The sequence below is a fragment of the Pan paniscus genome, chromosome 6 (assembly GCF_029289425.2).
Source record: "Pan paniscus chromosome 6, NHGRI_mPanPan1-v2.0_pri, whole genome shotgun sequence".
NCBI lineage: Eukaryota > Metazoa > Chordata > Mammalia > Primates > Hominidae > Pan > Pan paniscus.
The window spans coordinates 110,053,954-110,073,998 of NC_073255.2; the positions used below are offsets into that span (position 1 = coordinate 110,053,954).

General features: G+C 38.5%; 1 protein-coding gene across 23 annotated transcripts in view; it reads right to left on the reverse strand.

Moving 5' to 3' along the window:
- Positions 1–10,651, reverse strand: part of LRRD1 (leucine rich repeats and death domain containing 1) — a 34,844-nt gene extending 24,193 nt beyond the window's left edge. For 3 of the 23 annotated variants that reach the window (XM_055114686.1, XM_055114685.1, XM_055114677.1), the window contains exons 1-2: positions 10,437–10,627; positions 10,261–10,332 (exon numbers count right to left, since the gene is read on the reverse strand). The gene's annotated coding sequence lies outside the window, so the exon portion shown is untranslated. Of the gene's footprint in view, positions 1–9,569; positions 10,106–10,260; positions 10,333–10,436 lie in introns of those variants that run through there. The other 20 variants (XM_055114688.1, XM_055114671.1, XM_055114674.1 and 17 more) reach the window with 13 other exon arrangements.
- Between the last annotated feature and the right edge of the window lie 9,394 nt (positions 10,652–20,045).

The window sequence follows — 20,045 nt, forward strand, 5'->3', positions numbered from 1 at the left end:
CAGAGTGCCTCTTCAGCAGCACCATGCTGTAGGAGGTTCGTTCCACAGGTCACCTGGACATGAACTCCTACCTAGCCTTCTCACACTACCAAGATATCCCCTTTGGGATGTACCCCATCCAGAATGCGTACTTGACTATTTACTAGAACCAAGGCAAACCTAGGCTTAAGGTTCTATATAGTGCTGCAAAGGATGTAATGACTGAGTGGAGAAAAAAAAAAAGAAAGAATCAACAAGTAAATTACAAAGAATCTGTAAGCAAACACATCCAGTAGAAACCCAAACAAGCCAGACGAAGACTGGAAGAAATAACTGATCTTTCAATGTACATATGTACATCCATAAGAAATAACAGCAAACAGGGATCCATGATGTCCCCAAACAGACAAAGCAAGGAATCAGTGGATGACCCCAACAAGATGGTAATATGTGAACTCTCTGACCAAGAATTTAAAATGACAGGTCTGTTTTGTTTTGTTTTTTTGAGACAGTCTTGCTTTATCACCCAGGCTGGAGTGCAGTGGTGCTATCCTGGCTTACTGCAACCTCTGCCTCCTGGGTTCAAGCAATTCTTGTGCCTCAGTTTCCCAAGTAGCTGGGATTACAGGCATGCACCACCATATCTAGCTAATTTTTGTATTTTTAGTAGAGACAGGGTTTCATTGAATTGGCCAGGCTGGTCTCGAACTCCTGGCCTTAAATGATCTGCCCGTCTCGGCCTCCCAAAGTGCTGGCATTATAGGCGTGAGTCACCGCTTCCTTAAAACTGCCATTTTAAGGCAGTGATCTCAAAAATAACACACACAAAAAAACAGTGATCTCAAAAATAACACAAAAAAGCAATTCAGAAAATTATCAGAAAAATTTAACAGAGATTGGATAATTTAAAAAATCAAACAGAAATGTTGGAACTGAGAGGCTGGGCACGGTGGTTCATGCCTGTAATCCCAGCACTTTGGGAGGCCGAGACAGGTGGATCATGAGGTGAGGAGTTCAAGATCAGCCTGGTCAAGATGGTGAAATCCCATCTCTACTAAAAATACAAAAATTAGCCGGGCGTGGTGGTGGGTGCCTGTAATCCCAGCTACTTGGGAGGCTGAGGCAGATAACTGCTTAAACCCAAGAGGCAGAGGTTGTAGTGAGCTGAGGTTACACCACTGCACTCCAGCTTGGGCGACAGAGAGAGATTTCGTCTCAAAAAAAGAAATTTTGGAACTGAGAAATACATTTACTGAACAGAAAAATTCACTAGAGGCTCTCAACAGTAGAACAGATCAAGCAGAGGAAAGAATAAGTGAGCTCAAAGACAGGCCATTTGAAAATACTCAAAGAAGGCCAGGCACAGTGGCTCACACTTGTAATCCCAGCACTTTTGGGAGGTGGAGGCAGGAGGATTGCTTGAGGCCAGGAGTTCAAGACCAGCCTAGGCAACATAGCAAGACCTCATCTCTACAAAAAATAAAAAAATTAGCCAGGCGTGGTGATGTGTGCTTGTGGCCCCAGCCACTTGGAAGGCTGAGGTGGGAGAATCACTTGAGCCCAGGAGGTTGAGGCTGCAGTTAAGCTGAGCCAAGATCATGCTGGCATTCCGTACTTGGTGGTAGAATGAGACCTTGAAAAAAAAAAAAAAGAGAGAGAAATAAAGAAAGAGAGAGAGAGAGGAAGGAAGGAAGGAAGGGAGGAAGGAAGGAAGGAGGGAAGAAAGGAAAAGAAAAGAAGAAAGTACTCAAAAAAAGAGAAAAGAATAAAAAGCAATGAAGATCACCTAAAAGATACAAAAAATTACCTCAAAGTACCAGATCCAAGAATTATTGATATCCAAGAGAGAGCTGATCTAGAGCAAGAGGTAGAAATCTTATTGAAAGAAATAATAACAGAATACTCTCCAGTTTAAGAGCTAAATATCCAGATACAGGAAGGTCAGAGAATACCAAGCAGATTCAACCCAAATAAGGCTACTTTAAGGCATGTAATAATCAAACAAAGGTCAAAGACAAAGAGAGGATTCTAAAAGTGGCAAGAGAAAAGGAGCAAATAACATATAAAGGCACTCTAATTCATCTAGCAACAGACTGAAATACAATAAAGGCGTTCTAATTTGTCTGGCAACAGACTGAAATACAATAATAGTAGGGAATTTCAACACCACACTCTCAATAATCAATAGATCATCCAGTCAAAAAATCAACAAAGAAACACTGGAGTTAAATTACACACTAGTCCAAATAGGCCTAATTGACATTTACAGAACACTTCACCTAATCGCTGCACAATACACATTCTTTTCATTAGCACTTGGGACATCCCACAGAATAGACAATATCTTAGGACACAAAACTGGTCTCAACAAATTCAAAAAAATTGGCACTAACATCAAGTATGTTTTCTGACAACAATGGAATAAAACAGGAAATCAATATCAAGAGGAACCTTGGAAATTACACATACACATGGAAATTAAACAACATGCTCATGAATGACCATTGTGTCAATGAAGAAATTAAGGAAATTAAAAAGTTTCTTGAAACAAATGAAAATGGAAATACAACATACCACAATCTATGGGATACAGCAAAAGCAGTATTAAGAGGGAAGTTTGTAGCAATACAGGCCTATATAAAAAGTAGGAAGATTTCAAATAAACTAATGATGTACCTCAAGGAAATAGAAAAGGAAGAACAAACCAAATTAAAATTAGTAGAAGAAAAGAAATAAGAAATATCAGAGCAGAAATAAATGAAATTGAGACTAAAAAAGAACACAGAAAACAATAATGGAAAAAGTTGTTTTGAAAAGATAAATCAACAAACATTTGTCTAGACTAAGAAAAAAAAAGAAGACCCAAATAAGTAAAATCAGAATCAAATAAGGAGATATAACAACTGAGACCACATAAATACAAAGAATCATTAGAGACTATTAAGAACAACAATACATCAACAAATTGGAAAACCTAGAGGAAATGGATGAATTTCTGGACACATGTAACCTACCAAGATTAAACTATGAAGAAATAGAACACTTCAACAAACCAGTAATGAGAAATGACATCAAATCTGTAATAAAAAGTCTCCCATCCAAGAAAAGTCCAGGCCTAGTGGCTTGACTTCTAAATTCTACCAAACATTTAAAAAAGAATTAATGCCAATTATACTCAAACTCCTCAAAAAAACTGAAGAGGGAATTCTCCCAAACTCATTCTACGAGGCCAGTGTTACCCTGATACCAAAACCAGGACACAGCAAAAAAAGAAAACTACAGGCTAATATCTCTGATGAACATAGATGCAGAAATCCTCAACGAAATACTAGCAAAATGAATTCATCAACACATTAGGAAGATTATTTACTATGATCAAGTGCGATTCATCCCAGGGATGCAATGATGGTTCATTCAACATATGAAAATCAATAAACATGATACATCACATTAATAGAACCAATAACAAAAGTTATATCATCGTTTCTATAGATGTTGAAAACCATTCAATAAAATTCAACATCCCAAATTAGCTGGTGTGTTGGCACATGCCTGTGGTCCCAGCTACTTAGGAAGGTGAGATGGGAGAATCACCTGAGCCTAGGAGGTCTCAGGTAAGCCATGATTCTGCCACTGCACTCTCTGGCCTGGGTGACAGAGTGAGACCAACCCTGTATCAAAAAAAAACAAAAAACAAAAAAAAAACCCAACATCCGTTTATGATATCAACCCTCAACAAAGGAACATACCTCAAAATAATAAAGGTCATATATGATATCTACAGCTAACATTATACTGAACAGGGAAAATTCGAAAGCATTTCCTCTAAGATCTGGAACAAAACAAGGATGTCCACTCTCACCACTCTTATTCAACATAATGCTGGAAGTCCTGCCCACATAATTAGGCAAGAGGAAGAAGTAAAGGGTGTCCAAATTGGCAAGGAAGCAGTCAAATTAGCCTTGTTCACAGGCGATATTATTTTACACTTAGAAAAATCTAAAGACTCCACTAAAAAATTTGTTAGAACTAATACATTAGGTAAAGTTTCAAGATTCAATATCAACATACAAAAATCAGTAGCATTTATATATGCCAACAGTGAACAATCTGAAAAAAAAAATCAAGAAAGCAATCCCACTTAGAATAGCTGCAAAGAATATAAAATAGCTAAGAAGCAATTTAACCAAAGAAGTGAAAGATCTATATAAGGAAAACTAGAAAACACTGATGAAAAAAATTGAAGAGGACGCAAAAAATGGAAAGACATTCTATGTTCATTGATTGGAAGAATCAGTATTGTTAAAAATGACAATACTACCCAAAGCAATTTACAGATTCAATTCAATCCCTATCAAAATACCAATGACATTCTTCACAGAAAGGAAAAAAAAATCCAATCCTATAATTTATATGGAACCACAGAAGACCCTGAATAGCCAAAGCAATCCTGAGCATAAAGACCAAAGCTGGAGGCATCATCCTTCCTGACTCCAAAATATACTCCAAACTTATAGTAACCAAATCAACATGATACTGGCATAAAAACAGACACATAGACCAATGGAATAGAATACAAAACCCAGATATAAATCCACTCATTTACAGCCATCTCATTTTCGACAATAGCACCAAGAACATACAATGGGGAAAAGACAGTCTCTTTAATAAATGGTGCTGAGAAAACTGGATAACCATATGCAGAGGAATGAAACTAGACACCTATCTCTCACCATATGCAAAAATCAAATCAAAATGGCTTACATACTTAAATCTAAGACCAGAAGCTATGTAACTACTAGAAGAAAACATTGGGGAAACACTTCAGTACATTGGTCTGGCCAAAGTTTTTTTGTGTAAGACCTCAAAAGTACAGGCAACAAAAGCAAAAATAGACAAATGGGATTACATCAAGCTAAAAAGCTTCTGCACAGCAAAGGAAGCAATCAACAAAGTGAAGAGACAGCCCACACAGAATGTGAGAAAATATTTGCAAACTACCCATCTGACAACGAATTAACCAGAATACGTAAGGAGCTCAAACAACTTAAAAGGAAAAAAAATCTGATTTGCAAAAGTTCTGAATAGACATTTCACAAAAGAAGACATAAAATGGCCAAGAGTTATATTAAAAAATGCTCACCATCACTAATCATCTGAGAAATGCAAATCAAACCACAATGAGATATCATTTTATGCCAGTTAAAATGGTTTTCATTAAAAAGACCAGGAATCACGGATGCTGGCGAGGATGTGAAGAAAGTGGTTCTGCGATACCGTTGATGGAAATGTAAATTAGTATAGCCACTATGAAAACTGTATTGGAGTCACCACAAAGAAAGTAAAAATAGAACTAGTATATGGTTCAGGAATTCCACTACTGGTATATATCCAAAATAAAGAAAATCACTATATCAAAGAGATATCTACACTCCATGTTTATTGCAGCACTGTTCACAAAAGCCAAAATATGGGATCAGCCTAAGTATCTATCAACAGATGAATGGATAAAGAAAATATCATATATATACACAATGGAATATTATTCAGCCATAAGAAAGAATAAAATCCTGTCATTTGTAGCAACATGGATGGAACTAGAGGTCATTTGTTGAGTGAAATAAGCCAAGCACAAAAAGATAAATATCATATGTTCTCACTCATATGTGGGAGCTAAAAAGTAGATGAAGATAGAGAGTAGATTGGTGGTTACCAGAGGTCAGGAAGGGTAGGGGTAAAGGGATCATGAAGAGAGGTTGATTAATAGGTACAAATAAACAGTTTGATAGAAGAAATAAGGCCTAGTGTTTGATAGATCAGTAGGGTGACTATAGTTTACAGTAATCTATTGTATATTTCAAAATAACTAGAAGAGAATAATTTGAATGTTTCTAGCATAAGGAAAAGGCAAATATTTACATTTATGGCTATCACAGCTTCACTGATTTGATCCTTACAAATTACATGATTGTATTAAATTATCACATATACCTTGAAAATATCTACATATATTATGTATCAATTAGAATATATATATATATATATATTTTTTTTTTTTTGAGACAGAGTTTTGCTCTTGTTGCCCATGGCACAATCTCGGTTCACAGCAACCTCTGCCTCCCGGGTTCAAAGTGGTTCTCCTCCCTCAGCCTCCCGAGTAGCTGGGATTACAGGCATGTGCCACCATGCCCAGCTAATTTTGTATTTTTAGTAGAGATGGGGTTTCACCATGACGTCCGGTCCTAAAAAAATATTTAATAAAACTTTAAGTTTTGAAGGTTATTAAGATAATCTATGTCCAGGCTGGGCGTGGTGGCTCACACCTGTAATCCCAGCACTTTGGGAGGCCAAGGTGGGTGGATCACCTGAGGTCAGGAGTTCAAGACCAACCTGGCCAACATGGAGAAACCCCGTCTCTACTAAAAATAAAAATAAAAAAATTAGCTGGGAGTGGTGGTCCATGCCTGTAGTCCCAGCTACTTGGGACGCTGAGGCAGAATTGCTTGAACGCAGGAGGTGGAGGTTGCAGTGGGCCAAGATCACACCAATGCACTCCAGCCTGAGCAACAAGAGTGAAATTCCATCTCAAAAACAAAAACAAAACACAAAACACAAAAAAAACCCATAATCTGTGTCCATATTATCTCCACTCAAAGTTTCTCAAAATGTGTAGTTTATGGTCTTAACTGTTTTTACTATGGCTGAGTCAAAGTATTTAGGTTTGTAATCTTCTATTTCCATAATGTTTTTTGCCATATTTCAATTTTATGGGTTTTTGCTTTTTGTGCCTTAAGAAATTCTTCTACATTTACTTCTGTATCAGAGTCCTACAAGAAAGAGATGATCCACTCAAATTGAGTAATTTGAGGAAACTTTAACAGAGTGCTGGCCAGGCGTGGTGGCTCATGCCTGCAATCCCAGCACTTTGGGAGGCCAGGGCGGTTGGATCACCCGAGGTCAGGAGTTTGAGACCAGCCTGACCATCATGGTGAAACTCTGTCTCCACTAAAAATGCAAAAATTAGCTGGGCATGGTGGCGCACGGCTGTAATCCCAGCTACTCGGGAGGCTGAGGCAGGAGAATCGCCTGAACCCGTGAGGCAGAGGTTGCAGTGAGCAGAAATCACGCCATTGTACTCCAGCCTGGGCAACAAGAGTGAAACTCCGTCCCAGAAAAAAACAAAACAAAAAAAACAAAAACAGAGTGCTTATTTACAAAGGTGTAGCCAGAGTGTAAGGAAACCATAAATTCTAAAAAATGCTATGCTTTGCTTTTCACAATTAGGTTTTTAATCCACATGGAAATGATTTTGTGTATGCTGTGAAATAAGGATCTAATTTATTTTCTCATGCCTAGTCAATTGTCTCCAATAATTTATTTTTCCATAGTAAATTATTCATTGATTTCTAATTCTTCAATCATAGTTCATATATGTGTGGAGATGTTTCTGAACTTTCAGTTCTATTCCTTTTTATCTAAGTTGGTATCAATACCACATGTTTTAATGATTATAACTTTGTAATAAATCTGGATATCTGGTAGAGAAAGTCCTCTCACTTTATCCTTTTCTTAAAAACTATGGTGGTTATTCTCAGTTCTTTACATAGCCAGATCAATTTTTGGATAAGTATGTCAAGTTCCACAAAGTATCTTGCTTGGATTTCAGTTAGAATTAAATTAAATTTGTAACTTTATTTGGGAAAGAAGTGATATACCCATGGTATTGAGTCTTCCTATTTAATAACATGGCATATTTCTTTTGCTATGGAGAATAATATCTTTTTTTAGTTTTTAAAATACTGGCATATAGAAACTACTACTAATTTTTATATGTTGGTCTTGTATGTAGCAATCTGACTAGGTTATCTTATTAGTTCTAACAACTTTATACATTCTCCTAGAATTTCTATAAAGACAATATTCTAAGTATTGACAGTTGTTTCCAATTGTATGACTTACTTATTTTAGTGTCTTATTGCATTTTTTAAGCCCTTTAGTACAAAGTGGAATAGTAGAGATAATACCAGCTATCTTTGTCTTGTTCCTTTAATCACTGGTGTGGTATATTACATTAAGAGATTCTCTCTTTTTTTTTTTTTTTTTTGAGACAAAGTCTTGCTCTGTTGCCCAGACTGGAGTGCAGTGGTGCAATCTCGGCTCACTGCAACCTCCGCCTTCCAGGTTCAAGTGATTCTCCTGCCTCAGCCTCCTGAGTAGCTGGGACTACAGGTGCATGCCACTATGCTGGGCTAATTTTGTATTTTTAGTAGAGATGGGGTTTCTGCATGTTAGTCAGGCTGGTCTCGAACTCCTGACCTCAGGTGATCCACTCGCCTCAGCCTCCCAAAGTGCTGAGATTACAGGTGTAAGCCACCATGCCTGGCCACATTAATAGATTATTGAGCATGAGGCATTTCTTGGATAAGTCAAACTTGGTTATGATATAATACTTGTGTGTGTGTGTATATATATATATATATATAAAACAAGAATATATTACTTGTATAATATATAAATAATAAAAATATAAGAAATTTATTACTTATACAAGTAATATACAAATGATATATAAATAATATATTACTAATTACTATAGTTTATACATGGTAATGAATATTAATACATAGTAACATAATATGACATTACTTATCAATTATTATATATTATAAATCTGGTCACATTATATTACTGAGTAAATGTAACATTTACTCAGATTTTTTATGCCCATGTTCATTAGTAATTTTGCTGATTTTTTTTTTAATATTCTTTGTCCGGTTTTGGTTTCAAGGTTATACTACCATCATAGAATGAGCTGGGAAGCCTATTCTAATTAGCTATTTGTTGAGGCATTTTACATATTTTGGGATAATGCATTCCCTGAAGGTTCAGTAAAATTTATTTTGTGCTCTCTTTAATGGTTAGTGGTTTGTTCAGATTTTCTTCTTCTTCTTTAGAACATATGGGGATATAATTGCCTTCCCTGGCTTCATATTTCCTTGTGGAGGAAATTCTACACATAATGCCCCTGACCTGGAGCTTTATTGCTACAACTTCTCCTCTGTGGAGAAGACAGGCAGATGAATCATGAGCTCAGCTCCTTCTGGGCTCTCTCTTTCAAGGCTGTCTGCTTGCAAGATTTATGTTCTAGTCAGCTGTCTTCCATAGAATAAGGGGACTGTATACTTGTGTGGGGAGGCCAAGGTTGTGTGTGATGACAGACTAATTATGCCAAATTCCTGAGCAAATTATTGCAGTCTACTTAGCTGCAGATCAACACCATTTTCTCTAAACTATTTTATCAGTAACAAAGATGATATTTTGACCTACATCTGCCTGACTATATTTGATGATACAGAACTTGGGAGGGGAAGAAAGGGTGTTATTCTTTAAACAGCACAGATATGCAATGAAATTTCCATTAACCCAGAATATACATAGTGGTTAACATGCAGTGATTTGAAATAAAATATTATTTGAAAAGCTATTTTTATAGCTGCAAAATATTGCATTGAAGAGGCTGCCACCAATTATTTGTTTCCATATGAGCATTTTAAAGGCTGATACACAACATTTTAAAAATGTATATGCACCTCGGGAGGCCCAGGCGTGCAGATCACGAGATCAGGAGATCGAGACCATCCTGGCTAACACGGTGAAACCCCGTCTGTACTAAAAATACAAAAAATTAGCCAGGCGTAGTGGCGGGCGCCTGTAGTCCCAGCTACTCGGGAGGCTGCGGCAGGAGAATCGCTTGAACCTGGGCGGTGGAGGTTGCGGTGAGCCGAGATCACGCCATTGCACTCCAGCCTGGGCAACAAGAGCAAAACTCTGTCTCAAAAAACAAACAAAAAACTATATGAAAAAGTCTCTCATTATTTTCACAAGCACTAAGAATCTCACTTAAAAACATGGCTGGGCGCGGTGGTTCACGCCTGTAATCCCACCACTTTGAGGGGGCGAGGCAGGCAGATCACTTGAGGTCAGGAGTTCGAGACCAGCCTGGCCAACAGGGTGAAACCCCGTCTCCCAATTACTCGGGAGGCTGAGACAGGAGAATTACTTGAACCCAGGAGGCAGAGGTTGCAATGAGCCGAGATTGCACCACTGCACTCCAGCCTGGGCAACAAGCGCGAAACTCTGTCGCAAAAAATACATACATACATACATACATGCATACATACATACATACAAATATTGCCAATTTGATAGGCAAAAATATATGCAAATTATGTTTTAACAAATATTAATAAAGTTGAACAATGGCCCAATGTAATTTGTTACCTATCTGAAAGACATGCACATTCAGGGAGTTACAGTACTTTTTCATGTCTTGCAGCATCAACAAATTGTTTTCTAAATGTAGAAAAAGAGACATTCAGTACAGGCTAACGTAACGTGGGACAGCATGCAAAGCCATGAGAAGTGGGAAAATGAGAGAGAATCTGGGCGTGGCTTACAGGGCCGCTGAAGTAAGACACACCCTTCGCTTCACCTGTGGCCTCCCGCGGCGGCTGCGGCTCCTTCGCAGGACCGGTAGGGGGCGCGCGCGGTTGAGTCCAGCAATTGCGAGGACCTCCGCAGCCGCAGCCCAGCACTGACGCCTCTCCGGGTCGTGGCTCCTCCTTCCCAGGCCGAAAGCGGCCGGGCCCTCTGCTCCGCTGCGCCCTGGCTCGGCCGCACCCACTGCGCGTTTGTGAGCTGGCCATCGGTCACACTGGGATACTCGAGGAGGAGGCCTGGGGCCTGCATTCAATTCCCTAAGAGGGACCCGCGCTGGCCGCTGCAGGCGGGTGGAGAACGGGCGTCTGAGTCTTTGACTTTCGTACCGGAATCTCCCCGGGAGATTTTACAAGCCCCTCCGAATGTTCTGATTGAATTGGTCTGGGGGGGTCGGTCCGGGCATCTAACGAGCAGCCGGGATGGAGAATTACTAGTCTGGATTCTGGTCCTCAGAGGTTCACTCACGTTAATCAACCCGAGTCCATCTTGGTGGGATTGTCTTGCTCCGAGGCCCTCCCACTGAGCTTTATTTTCCTGCCTGATTTCGGGGTCCGCTAACAGGATGAACAGCGGACCATACAGGCACGGTGAAAATGACACTTGGTGACGTGGAAGACCCAGCTTGCCACGGTTGAGGCAGACCTCCTCAGGGTCTTTTGTCTTAGTTATCCCCGAGCTATTCTTCAGGAACCGACAGGCTCCCCCACCCCAACACCGGATGAAGGCCAGCAACTGGAGGCCAGGAATAATCAAGCACGCTCTCATTTCAAAGAGGTGACGATTGTGCCCGTGTTTAAAAGGGTTGCCTGAGACCATGAGGATTTGGAGTTTTGGAGGCGGACCTGCCTTTGGGGAGTGAGCGTAGGGCCCTAAGATGTGGTTGTGTTTTGAGACAGTTCCCAGGGTGATGTGTCCCATCATCCAAACATTGCAGGATAAGTCAAAGTTACAGAAAGACTCTAGTTTACTTCCAGCCTAACATTACCAAAATACGGTATTTGTCAGAAAACATGTAGTATTTGTATAATTTGAGAATGTAATTGAAGAACTCGATATAGAGCTTTTAGAAAGGGGAAATAGAAAACTTAAAAAGAATCTTGCTTGGTATATTTAATACCAACTTCTAAAATATAATAAAATTGAATAAACCAGTGAGTTTTATACTATGATTGAAATAAAATGCCACTATGTTCTTAAGAGTGTTAGTTTAACAGGAAATCTCCAATGCATTATTATCCAGACTCATCTCAAAGGTTCACTTTTCATTTGCATGGGCCCTTGCTATTTGTAGGGTGGGAGGCTGCACCTCGTTCTGGTGGCTGCCACCTTGATGAGGAGACACTCCTTGTTAACAGGATGGTTAGCCCACGGCTTTTCCCAGCCCCCTTTTCCACACCCAGTAAATTGTTTTAGTTTATGGCCCTCAGCTGCAGTTGCAATCATCATCAAATTCCAATTTTGAATTTAAAGGTGAATAATGAATGCAATGAACTTTCTAGAATTTATGAAGGGCAGCGATGTTCCTTTTTATCTAATAATTCTACATGTGTAGCCTTTCAGTATGCTATTCTGTGGACTGAATTTACAAATTGTCATTTGTTTAATGAACTGTTAATATAACATGATGACTAACTGAAAACACATACAATTTACTGGTATTCCAGAAGTCTATGGATTTTGTTGTTTTGTTTAAATAAAAGGCATTAAAAGCAGCTGCTTAGTATACTTACCTTCTTCACTCAGCATAAGGTAGAGGTGAAAAAACCTTCTTAATTTGGCAATTTATATAACCTTTTGTTTTTGGAATACAGTTTTCTTCCCCTTTACATTCGTTCTTTAGCCTAAATCCTAAGTTTCCGACTTGCGATTTAAACTCCACATGAGAGAACAGGTTGGAATTTTATCTTTAATAATTTTATTTATAACTCGAAAGTAAGTTTCAAAATATTTTGTCATAGTAACTCCTATAAGTGTTTATTTAATCCATCTTGTAAATTTTCTATTTCTGTATCTTTAATATATTTAACTATTCATTTGACTGTTAATGACTAAAAAAGGGGGAACATTAACTTCACTGCAATCAGGAAAACTCTTTCAAACTGTTATACAAAAGAAAACATGGTGTACGAACACCCATGTATTTTTAAAAAGTAAATAACAGGTAAACCAAAGCTCAGATAAAATCCAACTTTTAAATATATATAATTAATTGTTAGTGAACTGGCTAAAATAAAGATACAGGTTGGCTTTTCTTCCTCCTAATGGTTATGTGTACAAAACTAAATTTAGTATTAATTGAAAGCAAAAAACCCAGAAAGGGAAAATGGCACACAGTTGATTTAGGTGAAAATTATTTACTCATTTTTCTATCTGCAGGTGATTTATCATTTTAGGTTCTTTCCCTTCCACTGTCCAACTGGTATATAATCAGTAAATACAAACAAAAATACCAACATCTGTAAAATATAACTAGGAAGGCACGCTATGAAATGTAACATAGCATATTCCAAAAGTCAACAACGGATTTGCTGGTTACTGGATTGAAATTATACTTATTTGCTCATAAAATTGAGTTCATGGCATAATTACATAATTCTGTGGCAAAGCATTTGGTATGCTCTAGGGGACACATGTTTTAAAAACAATTGCCTTGGGTTTTTTTAATTTTAAAAATAATTACAAATTTTATTTTTAATTCAGGGACGTGCATATTTGTTACATGGGCATATTGCATGATGCTGAGGTTTGGGGTATGATTGATCCCATCATCCAGGTACTGAGCATAGTACCCAAACGTTTTTCAACCCTTACCCCTATCCCTCCCTCCCACCTCCAGTAGTCCCCAGCGTCTATTTTTGCCATCTTTATGTCCATAAGTACCCAGTGTTTAGCTCTCACTTATAAGTGAGGGCTTGCAGTATTTGGTTTTCTGTTCCTGAACTAATTCACTTAGGATAGTGGCCTCCAGTTGCATGCACGTTGTTGCAAAGGACATCGTTTCATTCTTTTTTATGGCTGTGTAGTATTTTATAGTGTGTATATACCACATTTCCTTTATCAAATCCACCGTTGATGGGCACCTAGGTTGATTTCATGTCTTTGCTATTGTGAATAGTACTGTGATGAACATACAGGAGTATTTGTCTTTTGGGAGAATAATTTATTTTCTTTTGGATATATACCAAGTGATGGCATTAATGATGAAAAGGTAGTTCTAAGTTCTTTGAGAAGTCTCGAAACTGCTTTCTACTGTGGCTGAACTAATTTACAGTCCCACTCACAGTGTACAAGCATTTCCTTTTCTCCAAAGCTTTGCCAGCATCTATTTTTTCACTTTTTAGTAATAGTCATTCTGACTGGTGTGAGGTGGTATCTCATTGTGTTTTTGATTTGCGTTTCTCTGATTATTATTGATGTTGAACATTTTTTCATGTTTATTGGCCGCTTGTGTGTTTTCTTTTGATAAGATCTGTTCATGTCTTTTGCTCATTTTTAATAGGGTTTTTTTTTGCTTGCTCAATTAAGTTCTGTATAGATTCTTTAGAATTTTAGACTTTTGTCAGATGCATAGTTTGCAAATATTTTCTCCCATTCTGTAAGCTGTTTACTCTGTTGATAGTTTCTTTTGCTGTGTAGAAGTTTTTTTAGTTTAACTAGGTTCCACTTGTCAATTTTTAGTTTTGTTTCAATTGCTTTTGAGGACCTAGTCATAAATTACTTCCAAAGGCTGATGTCCAGAATTGTGTTTCCTAGGTTTTCTTCTAGGACTCTTACAGTTTGAGGTCTTATATTTAAATCTTTAATCCATGTTGAATTAATTTTTGTATATGCTGCTAGTACGGATCAAGTATCATTCTTCTACATATGGCTAGTCAACTATCACAGCACCATTTATTGAGTAGGGAGTTCTTGTCCCAATGCTTATTTTTGTCAACTTTGTTGAAGATTTGACAGCTGTAGGTGTGTGGATTTATTTCTGGGTTCTCTATTCAATTCCATCCGTCTATGTGTCTGCTTTTGTACCAGTACCATGCTCTTTTGGTTACTGTAGCCTTATAATTTGAATTCAGGTAGTGTGATCCTCTAGCTTTGTTCTTTTTGATTAAAACTGCTTTGGCTATTAGGGCTCTTTTTTGGTTACATATAAATTTTAGAATGTTTTTTTCTAGTCCTGTGAAAAACCACATTAGTAGCTTGATAGAAATAGTGTTCAATCTGGGCCAGGCATGGTGGGTCACACCTGTAATCCCAGCACTTTGGGAGGCCAAGGTGGATGGCTCACCTGAGGTCAGGAGTTTGAGATCAGCCTGGCCCACATGGTGAAACCCCGTTTCTATTAAAAATACAAAAATTAGCTGAGTGTGGTGGCATGGGCCTGTAATCACAGCTACTCAGGAGGCTGAGGCAGGGGAATTACTTGAACCCAGGAGGCGGAGGTTGCAATGAGCTGAGATTGTGCCACTGCACTCCAGCCTGGGTGACAGAGCAAAACTCCAACTCAAAAAAAAAAAAAAGTATTGTCTGTCGAGTGCTTTGGGCAGTGTGGCCATTTTAACAATATTGATTCTTCCAATCCATGAGCATGGAATGTTTTCCCATTTGTTTACATCATCTATGATTTCCTTCAGCCGTGTTTTGTAGTTCTCCTTGTAGTGATCTTTCACCTCTTTGATTAGATACATTCCTAGGTATTTTATTTTTGTTTATGGCTACTGTAAATAAGATTATGTTCTTTTATTTTATTTTATAATTATTATACTTTAAGTTTTAGGGTACATGTGCACAATGTGCAGGTTAGTTACATATGTATACATGTGCCATGCTGGTGTGCTGCACCCATTAACTCGTCATTTAGCATTAGGTATATCTCCTAATGCTATCTCTCCCCCTTCCCCCCACCCCACAACAGTCCCCAGAGTGTGATGTTCCCCTTCCTGTGTCCATGTGTTCTCATTGTTCAATTCCCACCTATGAGTGAGAACATGTGGTGTTTGGTTTTTTCTCCTTGCGATAGTTTACTGAGAATGATGATTTCCAATTTCATCCATGTCCCTACAAAGGACATGAACTCATCATTTTTTATGGCTGCATACTATTCCATGGTGTATATGTGCCACATTTTCTTAATCCAGTCTATCATTGTTGGACATTTGGGTTGGTTCCAAGTCTTTGCTATTGTGAATAGTGCCACAATAAACATACGTGTGCATGTCTCTTTATAGCAGCATGATTTATAGTCCTTTGGGTATACAGCCAGTAATGGGATGGCTGGGTCAAATTGTATTTCTAGTTCTAGATCCCTGAGGAATCGCCACACTGACTTCCACAATGGTTGAACTAGTTTACAGTCCCACCAGCAGTGTAAAAGTGTTCCTATTTCTCCACATCCTCTCCAGCACCTGTTGTTTCCTGAATGACTGCCATTCTAACTGGTGTGAGATGGTATCTCATTGTGGTTTTGATTTGCATTTCTCTGATGACCAGCGATGGTAAGCATTTTTTCATGTGTTTTTTGGCTGCATAAATGTGTTCTTTTGAGAAGTGTCTGTTCATGTCCTTCACCCACATTTTGATGGGGTTGTTTTTTTCTTGTAAATTTGTTTGAGTTCATTGTAGATTCTGGGTATTAGCCCTTTGTCAGATGAGTAGGTTGCAAAAATTTTCTCCCATTGTGTAGGTTGCCTGTTCACTCTGATGGTACTTTCTTTTGCTGTGCAGAAGCTCTTTAGTTTAATTAGATCCCATTTGTCAATTTTGGCTTTTGTTGCCATTGCTTTTGGTGTTTTAGACATGAAGTCCTTGCCCATGCCTATGTCCTGAATGGTAATGCCTAGGTTTTCTTCTAGGGTTTTTAATGGTTTTAGGTCTAACGTTTAAGTCTTTAATCCATCTTGAATTACTTTTTGTATAAGGTGTAAGGAAGGGATCCAGTTTCAGCTTTCTACATATGGCTAGCCAGTTTTCCCAGCACCATTTATTAAATAGGGAATCCTTTCCCCATTGCTTGTTTTTCTCAGGTTTGTCAAAGATCAGATAGTTGTAGATATGTGGCATTATTTCTGAGGGCTCTGTTCTGTTCCATTGATCTATATCTCTGTTTTGGTACCAGTACCATGCTGTTTTGGTTACTGTAGCCTTGTAGTATAGTTTGAAGTCAGGTAGCATGATGCCTCCAGCTTTGTTCTTTTGGCTTAGGATTGACTTGGCAACGCGGGCTCTTTTTTGGTTCCATATGAACTTTAAGGTAGTTTTTCTCCAGTTCTGTGAAGAAAGTCATTGGTAGCTTGATGGGGATGGCATTGAATCTATAAATTACCTTGGGCAGTATGGCCATTTTCACGATATTGATTCTTCCTACCCATGAGCATGGAATATTCTTCCATTTATTTGTATCCTCTTTTATTTCCTTGAGCAGTGGTTTGTAGTTCTCCTTGAAGGGGTCCTTCAGGTCCCTTGTAAGTTGGATTCCTAGGTATTTTATTCTCTTGAAGCAATTGTGAACAGGAGTTCACTGATGATTTGGCTCTCTGTTTGTCTGTTATTGGAGTATAAGAATGCTTGTGATTTTTGTACATTGATTTTGTATCCTGAGACTTTGCTGAAGTTGCTTCTCAGCTTAAGGAGATTTTGGGCTGAGACAATGGGGTTTTCTAGATATACAATCATGTCATCTGCAAACAGGGACAATTTGACTTCCTCTTTTCCTAATTGAATATGCTTTATTTCCTTCTCCTGCCTAATTGCCCTGGCCAGAACTTCCAACACTATGTTGAATAGGAGTGGTGAGAGAGGGCATCCCTGTCTTGTGCCAGTTTTCAAAAGGAATGCTTCCAGTTTTTGCCCATTCAGTATGATATTGGCTGTGGGTTTGTCATAGATAGCTCTTATTATTTTGAGATACGTCCCATCAATACCAAATTTATTGAGAGTTTTTAGCATGAAAGGTTGTTGAATTTTGTCAAAGGCCTTTTCTGCATCTATTGAGATAACCATGTGGTTTTTGTCTTTGGTTCTGTTTATATGCTGGATTACATTTATTGATTTGCGTATATTGAACCAGCCTTGCATCCCAGGGATGAAGCCCACTTGATCATGGTGGATACGCTTTTTGATGTGCTGCTGGATTCGGTTTGCCAGTATTTTATTGAGGATTTTTGCATCAATGTTCATCAAGGATATTGGTCTAAAATTCTTTTTGGTTGTGTCTCTCCCTGGCTTTGGTATCAGGATGATGCTGGCCTCATAAAATGAGTTAGGGAGGATTCCCTCTTTTTCTATTGATTGGAATAGTTTCAGAAGGAATGGTACCAGTTCCTCCTTGTACCTCTGGTAGAATTCGGCTGTGAATCCATCTGGTCCTGGACTCTTTTTGGTTGGTAAGCTATTGATTATTGCCACAATTTCAGAGCCTGTTATTGGTCTATTCAGAGATTCAACTTCTTCCTGGTTTAGTCTTGGGAGGGTGTATGTGTCCAGGAATTTATCCATTTCTTCTAGATTTTCTAGTTTATTTACGTAGAGGTGTTTGTAGTATTCTCTGATGGTAGTTTGTATTTCTGTGGGATCGGTGGTGATACCCCCTTTATCATTTTTTATTGTGTCTATTTGATTCTTCTCTCTTTTCTTCTTTATTAGTCTTGCTAGTGGTCTATCAATTTTGTTGATCCTTTCAAAAAAACCAGCTCCTGGATTCATTAATTTTTTGAAGGGTTTTTTGTGTCTCTATTTCCTTCAGTTCTGCTCTGATTTTAGTTATTTCTTGCCTTCTGCTAGCTTTTGAATGTGTTTGCTCTTGCTTTTCTAGTTCTTTTAATTGTGATGTTAGGGTGTCAATTTTGGATCTTTCCTGCTTTCTCTTGTGGGCATTTAGTGCTATAAATTTCCCTCTACACACTGCTTTGAATGTGTCCCAGAGATTCTGGTATGTTGTGTCTTTGTTCTCATTGGTTTCAAAGAACATCTTTATTTCTGCCTTCATTTCGTTATGTACCCAGTAGTCATTCAGGAGCAGGTTGTTCAGTTTCCATGTAGTTGAGCGGTTTTGAGTGAGTTTCTGAATCCTGAGTTCTAGTTTGATTGCACTGTGGTCTGAGAGATAGTTTGTTATAATTTCTGTTCTTTTACATTTGCTGAGGAGAGCTTTACTTCCAACTATGTGGTCAATTTTGGAATAGGTGTGGTGCGGTGCTGAAAAAAATGTATATTCTGTTGATTTGGGGTGGAGAGTTCTGTAGATGTCTATTAGGTCCACTTGGTACAGAGCTGAGTTCAATTCCTGGGTATCCTTGTTAACTTTCTGTCTTGTTGATCTGTCTAATGTTGACAGTGGGGTGTTAAAGTCTCCCATTATTATTGTGTGGGAGTCTAAGTCTCTTTGTAGGCCACTCAGGACTTGCTTTATGAATCCGGGTGCTCCAGTATTGGGTGCATATATATTTAGGATAATTAGCTCCTCTTGTTGAATTGATCCCTTTACCATTATGTAATGGCCTTGTCTCTTTTGATCTTTGTTGGTTTAAAGTCTGTTTTATCAGAGACTAGGATTGCAACCCCTGCCTTCTTTTGTTTTCCATTTGCTTGGTAGATCTTCCTCCATCCTTTTATTTTGAGCCTATGTGTGTCTCTGCACGTGAGATGGGTTTCCTGAATACAGCACACTGATGGGTCCTGACTCTTTATCCAATTTGCCAGTCTGTGTCTTTTAATTGGAGCATTTACTCCATTTACATTTAAAGTTAATATTGTTATGTGTGAATTTGATCCTGTCATTTTGATGTTAGCTGGTTATTTTGCTAGTTAGTTGATGCAGTTTCTTCCTAGCCTCAATGGTCTTTACAATTTGGCATTATTTTGCAGTGGCTGGTACCAGTTGTGCCTTTCCATGTTTAGTGCTTCCTTCAGGAGCTCTTTTAGGGCAGGCCTGGTGGTGACACAATCTCTCAGCATTTGCTTGTCTGTAAAGGATTTTATTTCTCCTTCACTTATGAAGCTTAGTTTGGCTGGATATGAAATTCTGGGTTGAAAATTCTTTTCTTTAAGAATGTTGAATATTGGCCCCCACTCTCTTCTGGCTTGTAGAGTTTCTGCCGAGAGATCCGCTGTTAGTCTGATGGGCTTCCCTTTGTGGGTAACCCGACCTTTCTCTCTGGCTGCCCTTAACATTTTTTCCTTCATTTCAACTTTGGTGAATCTGACAATTATGTGTCTTGGAGTTGCTCTTCTCGAGGAGTATCTTTGTGGCATTCTCTGTATTTCCTGAATCTGAATGTTGGCCTGCCTTGCTAGATTGGGGAAGTTCTGGATAATATCCTGCAGACTGTTTTCCAACTTGGTTCCATTTTCCCCGTCACTTTCAGGTACACCAATCAGACGTAGATTTTGTCTTTTCACATAGTCCCATATTTCTTGGAGGCTTTGTTCGTTTCTTTTTATTCTTTTTTCTCTAAATTTCCCTTCTCGCTTCATTTCATTCATTTCATCTTCCATCACTGATACCCTTTCTTCCAGTTGATCGCGTCGGCTCCTGAGGCTTCTGCATTCTTCACGTAGTTCTCGAGCCTTGGCTT